Raw genomic sequence first — 21541 nt, forward strand, 5'->3', positions numbered from 1 at the left:
AGAAAATAAATATAAAACCAAAAATAAAAGACTTGTTAATTAGCTGTTTATCTTTAATCATGTGTAAAATGTGTCTTCACACTTTCACCTCAGGACCAGTTTAGTTAAAAGCAATCAAAAGATTATTAATAAACACAATAAAATAAAACAAAATCAAGTGCAACTACTTGAATTTAGTTCTGGGAAAAGGTTAAGCTTCTTTTTCTTTCTGCATTTTCCAATCACTTTGATATTTTGTTGTTGTTGTTGTTGTTGAAATGTAGGAAAGAGTCTAACTGAGTCCGTTCAATGTTAAACACACATGCACAAATTATTGCTGTGACAAGAGGCAAAAGAAATCATTGTGCAGACTGTCCAGATCTTAAGTCTGGATGTTTGTAACAGCTTGTGTCCATAACAGTCTTCAAAGGAGCCATTGAAATATAAACCTGGCGAGAGTTTTTTTTTTTTTTTTTTTTAAGAGATTGAAAACACCATAAGGTGAAGAGATTGTGAGTGCAACGATGAATGGTATTGACTGATGTCAGTAAATCAAGTCTTTGATGGCGCTAGCGGAGCTCAGGGCACAGGTGTTCTTTGAGTGGACTAGCAGCATGGATAGAGCGCTTCACAAAGCCGGACCGCTCCTGCAGCTGGACAAGACACACAGCCTTTATCGATTTTATTCTCCTTTCGGACAGTATACCTGCAGTTGTCATTACGGTCAGCGATTACGTTCATCTGTGTCCTAGGTTAAAGGGCAGACAGGACAACATATTGGTGCCATTAGCCATGTCACTCACTGCCTTTGTGACTTGCCGATGTAAACAGCGACCTATTCCTAAAAAGACACTGATGGTGATCGGATCTCTGTGAAGTATTTGGGAATGGCCAGTCCAAACAAAAGACTTTGATTCCTCAGAGTCATGTATCTAATCTGCTTTTCCACCAGCACAGCCTAGAGCGCGGATGGACTTGAACAAAGAGAGAATGGGCCATAGATGAATGGCAAACGGCCTTTTATTTCAAAGCTTTTCTCTTTCAACTTGACAAGGCTACTTTGGTCTAAATACCATTCCCGTTAGGAAGAGGAACGCTGCTCTCTTCTTTTTCTGCCTCCAAGCATCCCTGGGATCATCGATCAATACCTACGGATTACAGAGGGGATTACTGACAACAATGGTCTCCGATTTTGGTAATCTGCCTTTTTTCTTCCACTTTTTTTCTCTTTTTTTTAGGAAAACCGATAAATACTTGGCAATTTGAGAACAAAGTATTGGCACTCAGCTTTCTGTACAGAGCACACAACAATAGAACACAATCCTCTTTGGAATTAATATTTAATGGTTTTGACTGGTTGTCTACAGCGAGAGTATGGTGCTGTTTTGTCTTTTTTAGCTCTGCTTCCTCTCGACTTTAGAGATAGAAATAAAACGGATGAGGTGAAATTCGAGGCGCGTGAGGAGGAATCTGTGAACGCGAGGAAATGGAACCCTATATTCTGCTGTTTTTATTTCAACATTTCATTTCCTGCTGTTCTGACAAGGCACGAGACAAAGGAAGCAGAGATGTTTAGATTGAGCTTTTGTCTGTATACTCAGGTGTCACCAGAGTTTAATGCTTGACCTCCACAGGGAGTTTGAGAGACCTGAAGGACCCCTCGTAAGCAGGCTTTGACGTCTATCACCTCTCCCCTGATCTTTAATTAAAGGACCATGCCTTGGTTGTAATGTTGGTGTGTTTGAGTGTGTGTTTGGGCCATTAGGGGAATGTTTAGGCAGGAGGCAGGATGCATTCTCTGTTGATCAGTTCCCTAAGGGCTGCGGTGGAATCTGGAGAGAAAAAAGAACAGGAAAAAAAATAAAAAATCTTACCCTGAAGACTACCTTAGGCATTAAACACAATTATTAGGCATGTGTTTCAGTGATGACAATAATTAGGTTCATAGCCATTATCATTATTCTTTCTTTAAATCAATGACTGTCTGCAGTCAATAACTATTCCTTCCACAGCAAGCAGCTAAATATCCAGTCATTGAATGTTAAAGATGCACAATCAATTGGTTGTCTACTTGGTAATTTATTAGTACAGTGAATAGTGAATATACTATTATTGTGTGCACATTTTTATATTTAAAGCTCACCCCAAACTAAAAAACTATTTACTTTACAAATTGGTTTTAACCTTTACTATATGCATACTGTACTTGCCAAAATTTGTCCTTGAAAATCCGGGACACCAGGGGGGTTAGGTTCAGGGGTGAGGTGTCAGAATTACCAGAGTTTTCCGGGAGAAATAATAAAATGGGAGGGTGGCAGGTATGACTAAATGTGTTTAAATTTAAAGATGCTATAATCATTGACTTCCACCCCACAGAATACAGATACTAAGTAAGTCAATTGTTCCAGGTTATTATTGTATTGTATATTGTATTGTAAACATTCAAATGTAAATCACCCTTTTAGTCACCATATTAACACAATTTTAATATTGTAAGGAACAGTGTTGGGAAAAGTTACTTTTGAAAGAAGTGCATTACAATATCAAGTTACTCCCCCACAAAAGTAAATAATTGCATTACCTAGTTACTTTTTATTGAAAGTAATGTGTTATGTGACGTTTATTTATAAACACATTTCTAGAGGATCACATGCTTCTGATTGTTCACAGCTGTTCCTACTTTTGCTAATGACTAATTATCCTATCAGATGATCCTTGTCTCACTATAAATAACCAGAATTTACTCATCTCAAAATCTTCGTCTTGAAGAAACCCCCTTACCCAAACCTTCTTTCCCTCCTTTCAAATGGGCGACACGGTGGCCAATGATTAGCGCTGTTAACTTACAGCAAGAATGCCCCTGGTTAATTCCCTTCCAAATCAGGTGACATATCTGTGTGGAGTTTTGCTCGTTCTTCCCGTGCTCGTGTGGGTTTTCTCCCGGTCCTCCGGTTTTCTCCCACAGTTCAAAAACAAGCACCCTAAACAATTAATCCAAAATATTTTAGCCAAGCTCAGAGTACACCTTCTCAGCATCCATATAGGACAATTAGCTACAATAAGCAGGAGAGTAAGTCAACGATATCTACCTGAGTTAAAACGGCCCTCTCGCCCTGCAATGGGAGGGAGCCCAGGGCTTGATGATCTTGTAAGCTCAGGGCTCTCTCCCGGGACAGCATGCCAAACAAGCTTTATTATCAATCATCAGCCAAGTGTGAACTCTTGAAATTACTTTTGAGTTACTTTTCCTTACCTAGCTTGATCTCTGTCAGAACTTGCAGGTGTTTTTTTTTTTTCACCTTTTTTTTATTTTATTTATTTTTTTATTATTTTTTTATATATAGAGAAGCTCTGCATTTAACAAACATCTTTATAACATACACCTTAATTTTCCTTTAAAAAAAGTAGGATACATTTATATTTTGAGAACTTTCTGAGCCTAGAGCTAAATTTGCTGAATATACAGATTAATGACAGCATGTAAAGTAATGCGCTTGCTACTTTTGAATGTTTTGTGTTTTTAGTTATAGACATAAAATTAGCCCAAAGAAATGCTTTATAGATTAATTGAGCAAGCTAAATTGTCAGTAGTGTATGTGTGTGAATGAGAGTGTATGGTTGTTTCCCAGTGATGGGTTATGGCTGGAAGGGCATCCGCTGTGTAAAATATATGATGGATAAGATGGCAGTTCATTCCGCTGTTCATTCCGCTGTGGCGACCCCAGATTAAAAAAAGGGACTAAGCTGAAAAGAAAAAGAATGAATAAATGAATGTATCTCTATTTAAATTGGTGATGGATGAGCACTGTTTTGTATCTGTGCTCATATGGGACTTTTATTATTTCTAGTACATCACAGAGTTGTAGCGCACGATTTTTCAACCTTTTGACTGACAGCTCTGGTGCGCAGATGGATAGGTGTGTTCCCTTGTTAATGGTGTCCGTTTTGTTCCAGACCGCTGTGTGTGAGAAGCATGCGCCGTCTGAAAAGACCGGCAGAAGAGACTGAGAGAGAAAGAAAAAAAAAGAGAGAAAGGACAAAGAAAAAAGGGTGGAAAGCAGGACTGAAACACGTACTGGCTCACATAGCCAGAGAGAGTGGAAAGAAGGTTAGCGGGAGAGAGAAAGAGAGAGAGATAGAGGTACCATGGGGATAGAAAACCGAATCAGAAAGGTAACCATGTGCAGCGGTTCCGTGCGCCAGCAGCTGAATCTGCCTCGACACAAAGTGCTAAGGATCAACAGAGCAGAGCAGGGACAGAAAGAAAAAGGGGACATGAGAATGAAAGCAAAATGAGTCGTGGAGAAAGTCAATGAATGAAGAGAGATTTGCTGTAACAAAAAGCAGAGTAAGAGAGTGTTAAACTCACAAAATGTGACCGGTTAACTCCACTAAGCAGGTAGAAGCAGTCACACCTTTTGCCCCCTTCGCACACACCACATAGACTCGCACACACTGCAGCAAATGAAATGGCTCAGACTCGCAGTGGCACTACGTCATTGCTCACAACTGCAGTGCAGACAATGTAGGAGGTCAGGGCTCCATCTATTCTCAATTCAAAGATGCATTTCAAACTCTGATTCGATCGGGCCAGCCAGAAAGAAGTTTCCGTCAAAGTGTGACTTTGTGAAACGTTAATTAGAGAACATTCTTACCACGTTGCTCACAGACCAGATGGTATTAGAGAATTCATGAAGAATTCAGCTCCTTCTCTAATGTATCATTCAGACACTTTGCCAGGTAGCTTTTTTCTGACCCATTAAGGACCTTGAATATTAGATATTGAGTCTATCACTCTGTTACAAAGACGAGAGCCTCTTCCAATCTTCCGTTTCCTCTTTTTCTCCCCAGCGAGTGTATGTGTGTGTATGAGTCAAAGACAGTGCGTGTGAATCACAGCTATGAAACAGGCTGCTACTAAGGACCCTTTGTGCATTAATTAGGCTCAGCGTGTGCTTGCGCGTGTGCGCTGTGAGAAAAGCAGCTTTGTTTTGGCGGCAAGAGTCACGAACGTTTGAGTGATGGTCACAAAGGTTGTATAGATTGTGGCGATCAGAGTTAGATAAAAAAGTTCCGTCGTCTCTTGGGTTTAATTGGCAAGATTAATTAGGTCTGTATGAAAGTAATTATTCATCGGGTATTGACATTTGTTTGTTCTTTAGTACAGTAATTGGGCAAGTCAGAGACAAATTGCCCTTTTGAGACCTCCAAAGTCGGACCAAAGTTTGGATTTACCTCAAGTGAATGGTAATTTGATTGTGATTTATTTTTATTTTAGCAGTCAGCCTCAAGTGTCATATATCATTTTAAACAGGAGAACCTGAAGTTTCAATCTGTATCATTCAAAGGTCCAGTCTAAAATATTTTTTGGTCCAAAAACATATGAAAAGACAGAAAATATTCCAGAATTTTCCAGAAACGATTTTTAAAAAAAGTGGCATTTTCCAGTTATTTCAAACAAAACCTTATGAAGTTTGTTTTTCTTTCTTTAGAAATACATGCTATGATGTTTTATACTTCCAAAATAAATTTTGTCTACATCCACAATTCCCTGAGCAAGTTATAGCAATTTATTTCAATGTTATTCCAAGGCGTTTTTCTATGGGGGAAAAAAATGCATTTATTTACTGACAATGTATTTGCCCAAAAGTTCTGGGAATGAACTAAACAGAAAAAAAAATGTTACAAAAAAATAGAACAGTGAAGCAAATTTGACTTTTTCCAAATAATATATTTTCAGTTACTATAAACAACACCACTTACAATGAACAAATAAAAAAAAATAAGAAAATAATAAATAATGTGTCAAAGTCCAAATAAACATGGTGCAAATCCTCAGTAAAAAAATAGATATAAATATTTACTATACCATAAATAGTTACATAACTAAACTAGATTCAATATGGAACATCCTTAGGTTTTATGTGCCAGCATGGATATGGTTGTCTGTGAATATGGATTTGGATATGGTTGCCTGCAATGCAGACAAACAGCTGCACCTTCATTTGCGTCTTTTGAAAACAGCAAGAGCAGCAGTTCGTCTTTGCTGTGTCACTGTTTTGTCATGTTTCTGTGCTGCTGTGCATGCAAAAGTACTTAGTATGAAAATTATTTCATGCAAAACATGTTTTTTTTGCGTTTTATATAGCCGCGCATAAATGTATGCCTAACTCTCATTCCGTGTTGTTCAAAAAGCTTGTTGATCCACAAACAAAAGCGAAACCTATGCTTATTGGTTGTGATATAGCGAGTTTGAACCAATCTGGGCATGGAGGAGGGACAATGCATCAATGTATGATGTCTGGTTTGTCCGGAGACTTAGTGACGAGCGTTTCTTTGTCAAATCAGCGTTGTCAAATTTTGATGACGTAACCGCACTGATTCCGGAGCCTCTGAAAGTCCGCGAATGTGGGGGAGGGGGACAAGATGGCGGGCTGAACGCATGCGTTTTCACCGAGCAGCCTAGCGAAACTTCTAGTTTATCTTTAGAATTCAAAAAATTTTCATCTTCACCTACCTAAAACAACATTTAAACACCACAGGGGTGTTTAACATCGTCAAAATGCCGAAATCTTCACAGCAGACTACCCACCCAAAGATATACATCACTTCAGTGAAGGACGCGGCCTCAGATCCAGAAATGGAGGTACAGACGGCTAAAACAGACAAACGGCGTGATGCATCCCATTTCACCCCGACCAAAGACAACGATAAAAAAAAGCTAAAACCTCATGATGATGACATCACTAACGCAACTCTCTTGCAAGCCATAACATCACTGACAGCTCGTTTTGACGTACAAAATGAACAGTTAGAAGACATGGCGAATCAGATGCGAAAGAACAGTATCATGGTGGCAGAGATTTCTAAGGCGGTTGAATTCAATGCCGCTGAAATTAAAGATTGCAAAGAAAAATGTGCAGAAGCGAGCAAATCACTCCTATATCTAACAACATCACACAAAGACCTGGCGAGCAGAACGTCAGAGCTAGAGCGATACAAAAGGAGATGGAATCTCCGGATCAACGGGATGAAAGAGAAGCCCGAGGAGGATGCTCGTAAAGAAACGATTGCCATGATCGCTGAAATTGCTCCGCATTTGATTCATAAATTAGAAGACATTGTTGACACAGTGCACCGAGTTGGCAAGAAGGAGTTAGGTAAACCCAGGCAAGTGATTGTGCAGTTCACAATGCGTAAATACAGGGACGAAATTTGGAGGTCTACTAAAAATTCATCTGTGTGCCGCGACCACGGAGTTCGTTTCACGGAGGATATGACGAGGGAGGACCGGCTGGCCCGCGCTGCGCTGTGGCCTTTGATCGATCAGGCGCGAAAAGCAGGAAAGATAGCCTACTACCGTGGACCGTTCGGGTATATTGAAGGGAAGCGCATTGACGCCGCATGACTGTGTAGTTGTCCTTTTATGGTAGGACAGTTTGAAATATGACTGTTAAGAAACGCTAGGCTGGGAGGTATGCTCTGTTGTGGTTATAACTGTTTGGGGTTTATACCACCCGTTCTGAGATTTCCTCTTTTGTGAACAAATTTCTGTTATTTTATTTCATCTTTTGCTATTTTTGTTATGTTTCCAGTTAAGTTCAAAATTTCTCTCATGTCACTTAACGTCAGGGGCATCCAAGATAAAGTCAAACGTAAAGCAATGTTCTTATTTTGTAAAAGTAATGGTTCTCAATGCATTTTTTTACAAGAGACACACTCAACTGTTTCAGATTTCAAAACACCTCCATTACTTATTGTATTTAAAAAAGAACTTAAAATATTTTTAGATGCCCTGGTTAAAATGAAAACAAAAATTGCCTTAAAAATGTTCAATTTATTTGTAGTATATAACTTGCCATAGTTGATATATATGTTGTACTTAATTTTTATTTATTTATTTATTTAAATTTTGCGTTTTCCTTTCACTCTTGGATTTATTTAACTTGAATGTTTTTTGTATATTACATTTGTATCTTTGTATATTATTTTGTGTTGAGCCTTCCATATATGACACACAAGTTGTAAAGTTGAATCCCATTTTGTTGTATTTGGATTTTGTATTTTCAATAAAAAAAAAAAAAAAAAAAAAAAAAAAAAAGAAAGTCCGCGAATGTTAGGTGATACAGCACTGGAAAGCTGAGATTCTCTTCTTTATGCCAATCTTTGAATTGTATGAATCGGATCAGCGGATCAAAAGTTTTTAAACATTTAAGAGCAATACTTATTTTTAGCCGCGGGCGGCTGTCTCGGTCTTTAAGGGTTAAGTGATAAACAGTTTGTCTCTTGAGTATTAAACATATGTCTTTCACTTCCTATATGTAAATGTATAGTTATTTACAAAAGCTATCAGGATATGTAGATTGCTTTAAAGAATAAACAATAAAGCAATAAAAACTTCAATATTTGGTAACACTTTGTTTTGATGGTCCATTTGAGTATTAGTAAACTGTCTGCTTAATACAGTGGTGTCCAAACTCGGACACCGGAGAGCCGGTGTCATGCATATTTTAGTTCCTACCCCAATTAAACACACCTGATCCAGCTAATTAAGCTCTTTCTTTGTATACTTGAAACTTCCAGGCAGGTGTGTTGGAGAAAGTTGGAGCTTAACTATACAGGACACCAGCCCTCCAGGACAGAGTTTGGACACTCCTGGCTTACTATGTTGATACCGCTCCTTCAACAGACATTTAACTGACTTTAAGTAACTTTACAAGTACATGTCAACGTACACTAACCCTAACCCCTACATATAATCTAATGAGGATTATTTAGCATGCAGATGCAGTGTAACTTAAATTTAACTAATTAACCATCAAAATAAAATGTGAATGCATTGTTAGTATTGCCCTGAAGAATATAGCCCCTGTTTTGGGCTATGTTTAGTATATTTGCCTCAGATGTACAAGATTGAAAAATGTTGTCATCAAGACACTAAATTGTGTTTTTGTTCTCTTGCAAAACTGTACATTTAGTGTTAGGCATGGGCCAGTATAAGATTCTGACGGAATGATAAAAATATCACAGTTTCATGGTATTGTCATTTACTGCTCTAAATATATTTTCTTTTTAAATGTCTGGGATATTTTGGAATAGTAAACATGTCAGGCTAATTAATTCAAATGAATCAAATATTTCTTTACTATTTAAAACAGCATCTTTGGATGCTAGTGGAGATACTGTTGTTCTAAAAAAAAAAAAAAAAAAAAAAAAAAACAACAACAAAAATGTAGTTATAGTGTAGCAGGAAATTTTGGCGGTTTTAAAACCACATATGTATGTGTATATATATATATATATATATATATATATATATATATATATATATATATATATATATATATATATATATATATATATATATATATGTATATATATATGTATATATATATATATATATATTTTTTTTTTTAATCCCGAAATAGCTTGAAAATGGTAACCGTCCCATGCCTATTTAAAGTACAATTCCATGTCACAAGGGCAGTTTCCTTAACAGAACAATTTGATACCCTGTCTACCCCTTTTACAAATCTCTCTGGAATATTTTGTTTTGAATGATCAATCACATTACCAGCTGTTTGTTATTCCCTACATTAAGAGGTAAAATCTGAAAACAAAGACTCATCTGTGTAATTTAAGTTAGCACAATGTGCTTGCTAGGAACTATTTCCCTTTACGGAGGCCTTGAATTTGTTGAGCTACAGTAATACAATATATTTAAACTCATATCAATATTTTGTGTAAAATAATGTAAATCCAGATGTTTGTTATTAACAGTTTTCCTCGTTGAAGCAAGGACAATATTTCAACTTCAACTTTAAAGTGTCATGGTAAAACAAGACTCATTTGATTCACACAATAGTCCTGTTTGGGTTTAATCTTTAATAACAACCACCTAGATGTGAGTTCATCTTTATTTTAAAGTGCATTTTATTACCCTTGCTCACGGGATTCACTTTCTTGCAGAGTTTAGCTCTAACTCTAATCAAACACACCTAAGCATGGTGGTCAATGTCTTCTTGATCATTAGGAAATTCCAGGTAGTTGAGTTTGAGCAGGGTTTTAGCAAAACTCTGCAGTGCATTGGCACCCCAGGGCAAGATTTGAGAAGCCCTGGCTTAAAGCTATAATTGCTACCCTAGGTACTACTATGAATGTTTAAGGGTTAAATATGGCACATATTTGTCAAAATAATGATAATGCCTTAGTGACAATCTGTTGCATCCCCAATAAATGTACACCTTTTGAACATTTTTAGATTTTTTATTTTTTAATTTTATTTATTTTTTTTTTTTCTGACAGGAATCTGGCTATTTAAAAATCTGACACTTCACTGTACATGCATGACACTAAGTGCAATCATGTCCAAAATGTCTTTCCGACCTTCCAGGCCACCCGTAAACTTCCAGGATTCTCTGCTCATCCAATGCTAATGCTAGCAACAAAAAGAGGTTCATTTCCCTCTGGGTCTGTACACGATTTAGTGCACTGCGTGTCAGACGGTATCCTTCCATGTCACTTCTCTCCTAATGCTAATTCACCCGATTGCTCTCGGAATTACTTAGTCAAACTTATTGCTTGAGACAGACCTGTTAATTCCAATTCATTTCATTCTATGGGGAGAGAGGTGAAAGTGCAACGCGCGTGAGAGAGAGAGCGTCAGAGACAGAGACTCACCCTAGTCAAACTCCGGGCTCTTAGGGCTCTTTGTCAGCATGCACAGTCAGTTAGAGCTGATGAAGTATTCATGGGGCAGAAAGGAAAGATTGGTGGTGGTGGTGGCGGTGGGGGTGGTTAGACCCTGAATTACATTGAATAAAAAGAAAAATGAATGCATTAGTATTCAGAGTGTGGCCTGAGCTAAACCCCCCTCCATTCCTTTGCTTGCTTGCAGCAGGGGAGCTACAAGCTAACTGTTGCGTGATAAGGTATTATCTAAAGGGGAGGGCGATGCACTAGGCGTCTGCCACAAAATGGAGTCAATCAACTGAACAGGGATAGTAATGCTGGGTTTCTGCGCAGCAAGAGAGAGAGTAACAGAAGAGTGAGATGAAAGAAAGGAGCAGAAGGGAGAGTGCGGGAGGTTTGGCCGCAAGACCACTTGACAAAAGAAGAGAGGGAAAGTGGGAAGGGCAAACCAAGCTCATTCTTAATGCTGAATTTTGGCTGAGTTTTTGCAGAACCTGTATTACACTTTGTGCCACATTTCTTATGAAACATCCACAAGGGGGCAATATTTTTTATTCATACATAATTATGATTTTGTCTTTGCATAAATCCAAATATGTTGCTCTAGGTACATTTAGCAGTACTTTCCTTATGAAACTTCAATAAGGGGGCATTCATTTTGAAAGTACGTTATTATGACTACATCTTTCCATAACCCGAATATGTTGCTCTAGGTACATTTCACAGTTATTTTCTCATGAAATGGCCACAAAGGGGGCATTATTTATGTAGGTACATGATTATGACTATGCTTTGTATAACCTGAAATATGTTGCTCCTGGTAATATTAGCAATACTTTACTTATAAAACGTCCACAAGGGGGCATTCATTTTGTAAGTATGCGATAGTGGCTACATCTTTGCATAACTTAACATATAATGCTGCGTTCACAACAGACGCGGAACGCGCGTCAAGCGCGAGTGATGTACATGATAAGTCAATGCAAACGCGCGAATAGACATCATGCGGCGCGATACGCACGAATGGCGTGGCGCGAATGACAAGAATTGCACGGTGTGCATGGCACGAATGGCGTGGTGCGAATTGAGCGTTTTGCGCGTTTGACGAATCACTCACGTTCGAAAATCTGAACTTCAGCGGACATTCGCGCCGCGTTAACCAATCAGGAGCTTGCTCTTGTGGGGGCGTGATTGTGACGTATCGCCTGTTGTCAGTGTCCCAGGGGAAATCCCCCAGCAGACACCGACAAGAAGTTCATCAAACTGGGCTGGGCTCAGTCAGAAGCACCGCTGAAAACCTCCATTAGCCAGGTTAAGTTTCTGGAGGAGTTTATGAGCTTAAAGAGCTGGATGCACCTCTGAAAGGATGTAGTGGACTCAGACACGGCTCTAAACGTATCATTGCTGTTTATCATCCTTCATAAAGCACATAAACACTGTTATTTTCTTCATAAAATCCATGTTATCCCTTTAGCTATGAAGCTAGAGTCACTGGGCAGACAGAAGCCCTGCCCATCACGTGAATCTGCGTCTGTTCTGAAGTGAATTTGACACACGAATGAAGCGGGGTTTGACGCGCGAATGAAGCGAGTTACCTCAAATGTTCATGCGGCTGATTTATCCGTGGATTCCGAGTCTTGTGTAAACAGCATTAGATTCTTTGTGACATTTTTGTCAAAATTGAGTTATTGACATATTCTTATTAAATGACAACTTATTTATTAATTGTAATTAATAACTTATATTATTAATTTGAAGGAAAGTTATTTAGACCGCATATAGAACCTTATAAATCCAAGGTGACGGTATGTTGCTCCCGGTACATTTCTCAGTACTTGTCTTGTGAATCTACAAGGGGGCATTATTTTTGTAGGTATGTGATCATGGCTATGTATTTACATAACCTCAACTACGCTGGTCCTTGTACATTTTGCAGAACAGTGGTCCCTTGTTATTTATGGGAGTTTTGTTCTAAAACAATAACCCACAATAGGTGAAATCTGCAAAGTAGACCGCTGTATTTTTTATGATTATTATAGATTTTTTAAAGCTGTAAAACCCCTCTCCACACACTTTATAAGCTTTCCTCAAACAGGCATTGACATGTTTACAGTTTTCTCTCTTGTTTAAACACTCTAAACGTTCAAACCTTCATTGATAAATAAGTCCACTATTATAGTACGAAACCAAAGATCAAAACCATTTGATGTGCCCTATTCGAGTAACTTCCACCTCCCTTTAGCATGTCCAGAATTTCAACTTTTTGTGCGATGGTTAGCATCTTCTCCTGCCTTTGATGGTGTAGAACAGTCCGTCAATATTGTGGGGAGAAAACTTGTAAACATACGGTCCAGCATTTCAGAGTAACACTGCTAGCAATCGAAGATGTATGTAAATTTGACAAGCTGAACGCATTCTGTTTCACACCAGAGACACAGCACGGAGGAGATTGACTGACAATGGCCTACAGCCAATCAGTGCGCAGAACACAATTCGCTGTAAAACTGCTAGGCCGCCAAAACTGAAGTGCGTTATTTTGAGGGATCACTGTACTTTAGTATGCACCACAAAAGAGTAGGTCCACAAGAGGGAAACATTTTTAGGTACGTGATTACGGCTATGTCTTTGCAAAACCTAAAATACGTTGCTCCCAGTACATTTTGAACTTTTCTTATCAAATGTTTTATAAAAAAAAAGCATTATTTTATTTATTTATTTATTTATTTTTATTTTTTTTTATTTTTTATTTTTTAATTTTTTAATTTTTTAATTTTTTTTTATTTACTTTTTCATTCACTTATTTATGTTTTTATGTTTTGGTTTGTGATTATATGGTATATTATGTTATATTATGTAATACTAATGTATTATTATTATTTTTATATATATTTATTTTTGACTATGACTGTTTTTTTATTTATTTATTTATTTTATTTTATTTTTTTGACTACTTGACTATGGCTGTATTTGCAAAACTTGAAATGCATTTTTCTTTATACTGGTGTACTTATACACTGGCATGTTTCACTGCATTTTCGCTACAAGAGAGTGCATTAATTGTTACACATCAAACCATACTTTAAACCTTAAAATAGATAACCTGATGCAAAACCACACTTATTGAAGTGTCTGTCACATTTTAGAGTTTGAATTTAAACTTTTTTTTTTTTTTTTGTCTTAGAGTGTTTCACATAACTCATAGCCAAGTGATCCACGTCACAAGACAGACACTGTTCCATCTATTAGGCAAACTGACTCAGTCCAAGCTGTGCATTTGGATATAAATAAGGGTCACACTTTATTTTGATGGTCCGTTTATAGAATTCTAGTTACATTGCTTCTACATGCCAACTAATTCTCATTAGATTATAAGTACAATGTTAGGTTGGGGTTAGGGTTAGTGTAAACTTGCAAAGTTTCTTATAGTCAGTTAAATGTCTGTTGAAGGAGCAGTATCATCAAATATTGAGCAGACAGTCTACTAATACTCCAATGTACCATCAAAATAAAGCGTTACCAACATATGTGAGCACATTTGTTTACAAATGTTTTTAGGGTGTTTAAATGCTATTGCACATGGAAATATAATGTATTTGTCAATGATATTCTCCACAGATTTCATTGTTGTTGGTATTTCATATTGTTAGTCTTTATTTTACTTTAAAAATACCTCAACATTTGTATAATCTGCTATTTTGGTGTTGAAGAAACATGTTTGAGGTATAGAGGAGACGCTGTGTTCTGGCGGGACAGACTGTAATTGTTGGCGCTCGCCAGATATTTCCTCATTCGTTATGAGGCCGACACTATTTGCTGACGCTCAAGCCATTACCTCAGGAGCAGTAGACAGCAGTCTAATTCAGGGGGCTTAACAGGTCCTTATAAATAAATAAACAGACAAAACCGGCTCCATTATTGCGCTTGATAGGTTTTACATCTCAGACTCACTTTTGTTCTTCTGTGAGCTTAAAAAAATACTTATAGGGAGTTATGTGTGGTAATATCTTTTTTAGCCAATGAAATAATTTAATATATGAGGAGAAAGTCAGGCATCTTGGTGGATGCCCGCTGTGGGGTCCTTCTGTCAGTGTGAAATATTGCTGATTGGAGCACACATGCGGTGGGAAGGAGGGAGGAATGAATCAATCTTAGTGGGGGTCCCGGAGTCATCTGACTTTTTTCCCTGTGAGGAGAAGTCTAACGCACAGTGCTGGAATTGAAAGGACTTTAGATTTATACAGGAGTCACACTGCATAAATCAGATTCCTAGTATTGGAGTATGCAACGGTTTTCAAAAGAACACAATCTGCATTCAGAAAATTGCATCATATTTTACGACTTAATTTGATGTTATGAGAAATACAACAATGAGGTTTATGTTCTAGTTAAAAAATAAACACAAAACAATCTATGTTTAGCTTACGCCCAATATACACTCGTGCAATCATTGCTTTTAAGCATAAGAATAACTCGTACTTGTTCTTTTCTTCATGAACCTATACCTTACAAATTTTTCAAATTCAATTAATTTTGTTTTTTTAAGTATATTAAAAAAAAAATAAATATATATATATATATATATATATATATATATATATATATATATATATATATATATATATATAAAAATATATAAGTGTTTTAACCTTTAAACAGGAAAAAACTACACTGTAAAAACAGTGATGCTCTTCCTCACTATTTTTGTTTTATTTTCTTTACCCTTGTTTAATCCTTCTAAAATCAAGAATAGATAAATATAATTAAGCTGTATTTTGAATTTTATGTTTGAGCCCAGACAGGTCTCGAGACTCCTCTCCCGCTTATTTAGAGTTGATGACAAAATATAAATTGCTTTAAAGAGATAAACTGCAGGTTAAGAGCTCGACTGTAGTGCTAATTTAGATTGATCAATACACTTATGACGCATGTTTTTGAACTGTCGGAGGAAACCGGAGAAACCGGGGGCAACCCACGCAATCACAGGGAGAACATGTAAACACTGCACAGAAGTGACAGCTGGCCTGTTAAGGATTTGAACCAGTGATATTATTGCTGTGAGGCGACAGTGCTTACCACTGGGCCACCATGCTGACCCATTAAGGAAAAGGTGGAGAAGTAGGGGTGAAAGAGGAGATTATTCAAGACGAAGACAACTGAAGTAAGAGACTATGGTTATTTATAGTGAGTTAGGAATCATCTGATTGGAGAATCATGTTAGCTAATGCAGCACCAGCTGTGATCAATCATAAACACATGATCCTCTCAAAATTAGTTTATAAATAAACTTCACTTCATTTGTCTTACCTTATTGGCATTCTTGTTTAAATAATGTTAATGAAATGCACAATTTAAGAAAGAAAGAAAGAAGGAAAGAAAGAAAGAAAGAAAGAAAGAAAGAAAGAAAGAAAGAAAGAAAGAAAGAAAGAAACCCTTGACCAAAGTGTTAAGAATATAACACAACAAAAGCAGAGATAAAAACAACTGAAATTAAAATCAGCCGCTGTAACCCTGAAAGTTTTAAGAGGACATCAAGGATTTTTTAAACATCAGCACAATTACTCTTTTGCTCTGCAATATTAGAATAAAAAGTGCTTCTGTTGATCCATAGATTTTTACATTAGATATCCCCTATGACATTATTGTCTGTTGGAAGCAATGCGTCAAAAGAGTCATCATTTTAGTACAGGGTAGCACTCCTTTAAAATGAATCCTAGACCAAGGTGTAATGAAGGACTGGCCATCCGGAGATTGGGAGTTTTCTTGATGATTAGTGTGCAAATATATATATTTTTTTAATTACGAAAATTGTACATCACTTTTCTATATTGATGAACAAAGAGCGTGTGTTTGTGTGCATGGAAATGTATTATCCTCCCTCCCCGTTATACTTGATCTAATCCATATGTCCTGAAACACTACTGCTTTCACTTCTCATTTCAACACAGGGAGCGATTAATTTGTGAATGAATCTCTGTTATAAACAGCTCATGTGAACCATCAGTATTCCTGCATCTCAGTGTACACATCCACCTTTCTGATCTAAATGATGTATAACATTTGCAATATTCAATAGTTTGGAGTGGACAATATACACATTGAGACACGTGCATTGTTACTTGTTACAATGTTACTTGAAAAACTAACCGTAACATAGACGACAATAATACCCATTTCTGCACTGCAGCATCTTGCGGTCATATTTCATTTACATTGTTTGCTGATTTTATTCAACAAACTAGCATAAGCCTAGAATTTTGTGCAAGTTAGTGCTACTTTGCCTTATGGTCAGTGAAGTAAGTCACTGTATTATTATCAATAATGTTACCTGTTGAGCACAAAAGATCGCAGCATACACAAACTTAAAAAAAAAAAAAAAAAAAAAAAAAAAACTAATTCTTACCTATGATGTTCTGCATTTATGCTTTGTTTTGTTTGCTCATAACTACACCTGTTTGCAGTGCAAAAGTCCAGCATCTTCAGATTGGCTTCAGTCTTGATAAGTGAGGTTGACTTTTGTTCTGGGAGCGCTGTGCAAATGTAGCGTCAGTATTTATGCATACTCAGGGTCCGTATGCAATATGTAGTGTATATATCTATGCTGTTGGTCAACTTTATGTCGGAACCAATTGTGAAGGGGAAAATTATAAATAAATAACGTGTATCTGTCATGCTATTGAATCATCTTACCCAATGCGGTTGGATGATGTCTACAAGACACGATACAAGATAAAACAATTGCGCCCTAATGGCCATTGTTTACAATAAATGGATCACATTATAATCAAGCTACTATTGTGGTGTCTAAACCCAGACAGTTTGATTTGGTTTACAGTATGTCAGGTCATGACATCACAAACGTTACAGGAAATAAAGTTGCATGGAACCAGTCAAACTCCAAACCTGTGCTCACATTCACACGCTCTCTGACCTCCAACATGCGTATTCCCATTGATTGTGTAAGGCACTACACCTATGATCAGTCCGCAAATGGCCGTGATTGGCTTACACCTGCTCCATCGTCTTATTTGAACCCTGGCTTGCACATTTTAGCCAATAATGTCAGCTGATCAATAACACACCGTGATGAATGCTAAGGTGATGAGATCACACGCTCTCCATGAGTTATATAGATCAATAAAAACAATAAGCGTCGCCACATTCATGATCTCGCCATGCTTAGTCCGCCGTCTGAGCCTTCTCACGGAGCTTTTCCATCAAAGCGCTATTACCCAAAGAGAAACGGTTGGATGGTGGGAGAGAAAGAAAAAAATATATAAATGAATAAAAAAATAAAAGCGAGAAAGTGAGAGAAGGGGTGAGGGAGAGAGAAATGCAATTTCACCCCCGACTACGGCAAGCCATAGACGGAAACAGTTTACAGATGAAAGTAATTTCATTTCATTTGCTCTCCATAAAAAGAGGGGCAATGCTGATATATTCTCGCAGACAGATGCAGAGCGCCGCAGCTGAGACAGAAATAGCTTCTCCTGTTGGCGGATGAGAGTCACTGGCCTTCCTCAGTCTGACAATAAAGGGGAAATGCTCCGTGTTGTGGTGCGATCCAGAAAGGATGGTATTTAGGCGAGAGAGAGTAAATTTATAAAGTATTCACCGGCAGTAGCAGACAAATATTGACTTTTTTAGGGGAAGTGTTTGTGGCGTCTTTGTGGGATCTGCAGGTTCGCCGGGGCACTGGCCTCAGTCAACAGAGAGCAGATGTATTGAAGAAAGCAGGACTGTAGGATTACATCCGTGTCACCTTTGCACTGGCCGAAACGTGGCTGTTTTGGATGAGGAGACATTCACAAAATGACCCTCAGGGTCAGCTCTTTGAATATTTAGAGTTAGTCTCTGCCAAAGTAACTATGAGGCTGATTCAATAGAGGGTAAAGCCACATATATGATTAAATCACAGATGAATTTGAAGTCAACAAGACTCAAAATCAAACGCAGGGCTTGACATAAACACCAGCCAACCCGCTATTTGTGGATAGATTTCAGCCATGGCGTGTAAGACAGGCATTCCCACTAGACACTTTGGCTGGTTAAAAATAATTTCCTGGATATTTATTCTTAAAACAAGGGTTCGACAATAGGGATGGTCCAATATGCAAGCTAAGGTAAAGGGCACGACCTTGCGTGAAGCAACTGTGTCAAAAAACACAACTGATGTGATCGGTTCTCTTTCAAATAGACTAGACAAAAAGTGATGAACATGCACCCACAGTCTTGCTGCTTTCAAGCGTTCCAGATTTATCTTTTTTGTTAGCAGCACAGGTTGCTTTCACTTTAAACATTATTTAAACAGATTATTTATGGGTCTAATGTTAACCGCTTGTGTGTGAGCATCCTTTAATTATCACACGGTATTTTTTTTAATTTATTTATTTTTTTTTACTGCTTTCTTTTGCGTTAAAATGGTTTAAGTATATATATATATATATATATATATATATATATATATATATATATATATATATATATATATATATATATATATATATATATTTTTTTTTTTTTTTTTTTTTTTACAATAACATTGCTTTAATGGGAGATTGACTCCCCATTTATGTGTAGTTAACTGGTGATCTGGGAACTTTAGCTTGGACAGATTACTGTGCATACAGTATGTTTTGGTAAATAAACACATGGTATACAGCGATATTTTGATTGTTTTGTGGCTAAGAAATAATCAATTGTTTATGTTTGGTGTGGTCAGAAATAAAATTGGTAAATCTTTTATTTTGAGCTGTGAAAATTATGTGAAATAAAAACTAATTGTAATACAGTGAAACCATAACTTATTTGCTCATGGTTATTGAGTAAGTTCAGACACGACACAAAAAAAGTAAAATGAATAAGAATGAGATAATGCAAAATCTAAATCAAGTCATTTTAGGTTGTCATATTCATGTGTATAAAATATATTTTCCCAACAATAAAATTGAGGCTAGTGAAAATGGCGAGTGGCTAGTAATGTTGGAAATCTACTCGCTACCTGGGCTGGTGATCAAAAAAGTTAATGTCAAGCATTGATCAGACGTGATTATATGTCTATTTACAACCTTTATTACACGCCTCATTTTTTGTTTAATTATGAGATTTATATACTGCATTTTAGTGACATTTTAAGCATTATTTTTAGCTGAATTAGCTTGTCAGATGGTCATCACCACGTTTTTTTATATAATAATAATAATAATAATAATAATAATAATAATAATAATAATAATAATAATTGTTGTCATCATAATAATTATTATTATCATTATTATTATTATTATTATTATTATTATTATTATTATTATTATTATTATTATTATTATTATTATCAATATGTATTTGTTTTATTATTTGTTTGTTTATTTATTTATTTATTATTATTTATTTTTTTATTCTAATCAGGAATGTGTATTAAAAAGTTAAACCAATCTGATTCCCTTCTGTGGCACCTGTTAGCCACCAAACAAGTACAGTACCATGCAAGGAAATTACCCTTCAACCTCATCTCTCTCCTTCTCTCTTTCGCTGGTAACAAAAAGTAACTCGTTCGCTTCACACTACGAATGGTCAGGCCATTTCCTGGGAAAAGGAGCTGCTGGGATATTTGTAGCCATCATTGATCGAAGCTGGATGTAATACCCATGATGCATTGCTGTTTAAATTAGGAGGGAGTGTGGGAGTGATCCATGGTGTTAGAGAAAGTAAGAGACAGAGTCGAAACTATGAGGAGTTTTCAAGGACAAGGCGACATGTTTTCCATACAATCAGCAAGACATGAATGAGAGAAAGCTTTTTTTACGCCTCTTTCTGATAAAGAAACAAGAAATTGAATTAGCAATTCAGATTCACATATTCAGTCTGCTGTGTAATTTGCATTTTTTTTTCTTTAATCCTATACTGATTCCCAGAAAAACAAAAGCCAGTTTGTAATGCTTACATTGCATACATTCATACCATCTAACATTTCCCTCATAGGAAAACAGCAGTGCTTATAACTGTGCATTTAATAGCTACAGAATGACCAACGAGCAACTATATATATATATATATATATATATATATATATATATATATATATATATATATATATATATATATATATATATATATATATATATATATATATATATATATATATATATATATATATATATATATGAATGAATGTATGGATGTTTCTCATTACTAGGTTGCAGCTGGAAGGGACTTAATAAGGGTCTAGGCCAAAAAAAAAAAAAAAAAGTAAATATTTTATTAATATCAATATTCATATAATTTTAAGTTAGCTGAAAATGCAGAAACAACTGTGAGTGAAATATGTTTGTTTTACAAAAAAGTGTAAAAATTCACTGAAACATGTTTAAATAAAATTAAGTAACATTTTTTTTTTTTTAAATTTAATTTAATTTAATATTTTTATTTAATATATTTTAAATGTTTATTTTATTCTTTAATTCAATTTTGTATTTTAAGCAGATTATTTGTTTATGAAATACAGTAGCATGTCAAGAGCAGTGGAAGAGTTGCGATGCAAAAAAAAAAATAAATAAATAAAATAAATAAATAACAATAAATTAAAATTGGTGTCTGATTTTTTTTTTTTCCTAAACTAAAATGAGCATTTTTCTGAAGTTCGTGTGTGTAGGTTTAGTAATTTCACTTTTATGGAAAAGGAATAGGTTCTTGTAATTGTTTTTGAAATTTGCAATTAAAATAACTGAACATATACAGTACGTACGAGTCTGGGGAAAAATTGCTCATTTTAGGAGAAAGTTTCAGATGGCACATGAAGTGTTTTTTTTTGTTTTGTTTTTATTATTATTCTTTGAACAATAAAAAAAAAACAAAAACATGAAGGTTTTTCCCT

General features: G+C 36.1%; 1 protein-coding gene and 1 long non-coding RNA gene across 6 annotated transcripts in view; both read left to right on the forward strand.

Moving 5' to 3' along the window:
- pcdh7b (protocadherin 7b) overlaps nt 1–21541 on the forward strand; it is a 251783-nt gene that overhangs the window by 189237 nt on the left and 41005 nt on the right. The gene's annotated exons all lie outside the window — the stretch shown is intronic.
- On the forward strand, nt 1421–9210 carry LOC141375449 (uncharacterized). Its single transcript, XR_012383508.1, has 2 exons — nt 1421–5237; nt 8241–9210. It is a non-coding gene; the product is annotated as an uncharacterized lncRNA (long non-coding RNA).

The sequence above is a fragment of the Danio rerio genome, chromosome 7, assembly GCF_049306965.1.
Source record: "Danio rerio strain Tuebingen ecotype United States chromosome 7, GRCz12tu, whole genome shotgun sequence".
Classification (NCBI taxonomy): Eukaryota; Metazoa; Chordata; class Actinopteri; order Cypriniformes; family Danionidae; genus Danio; species Danio rerio.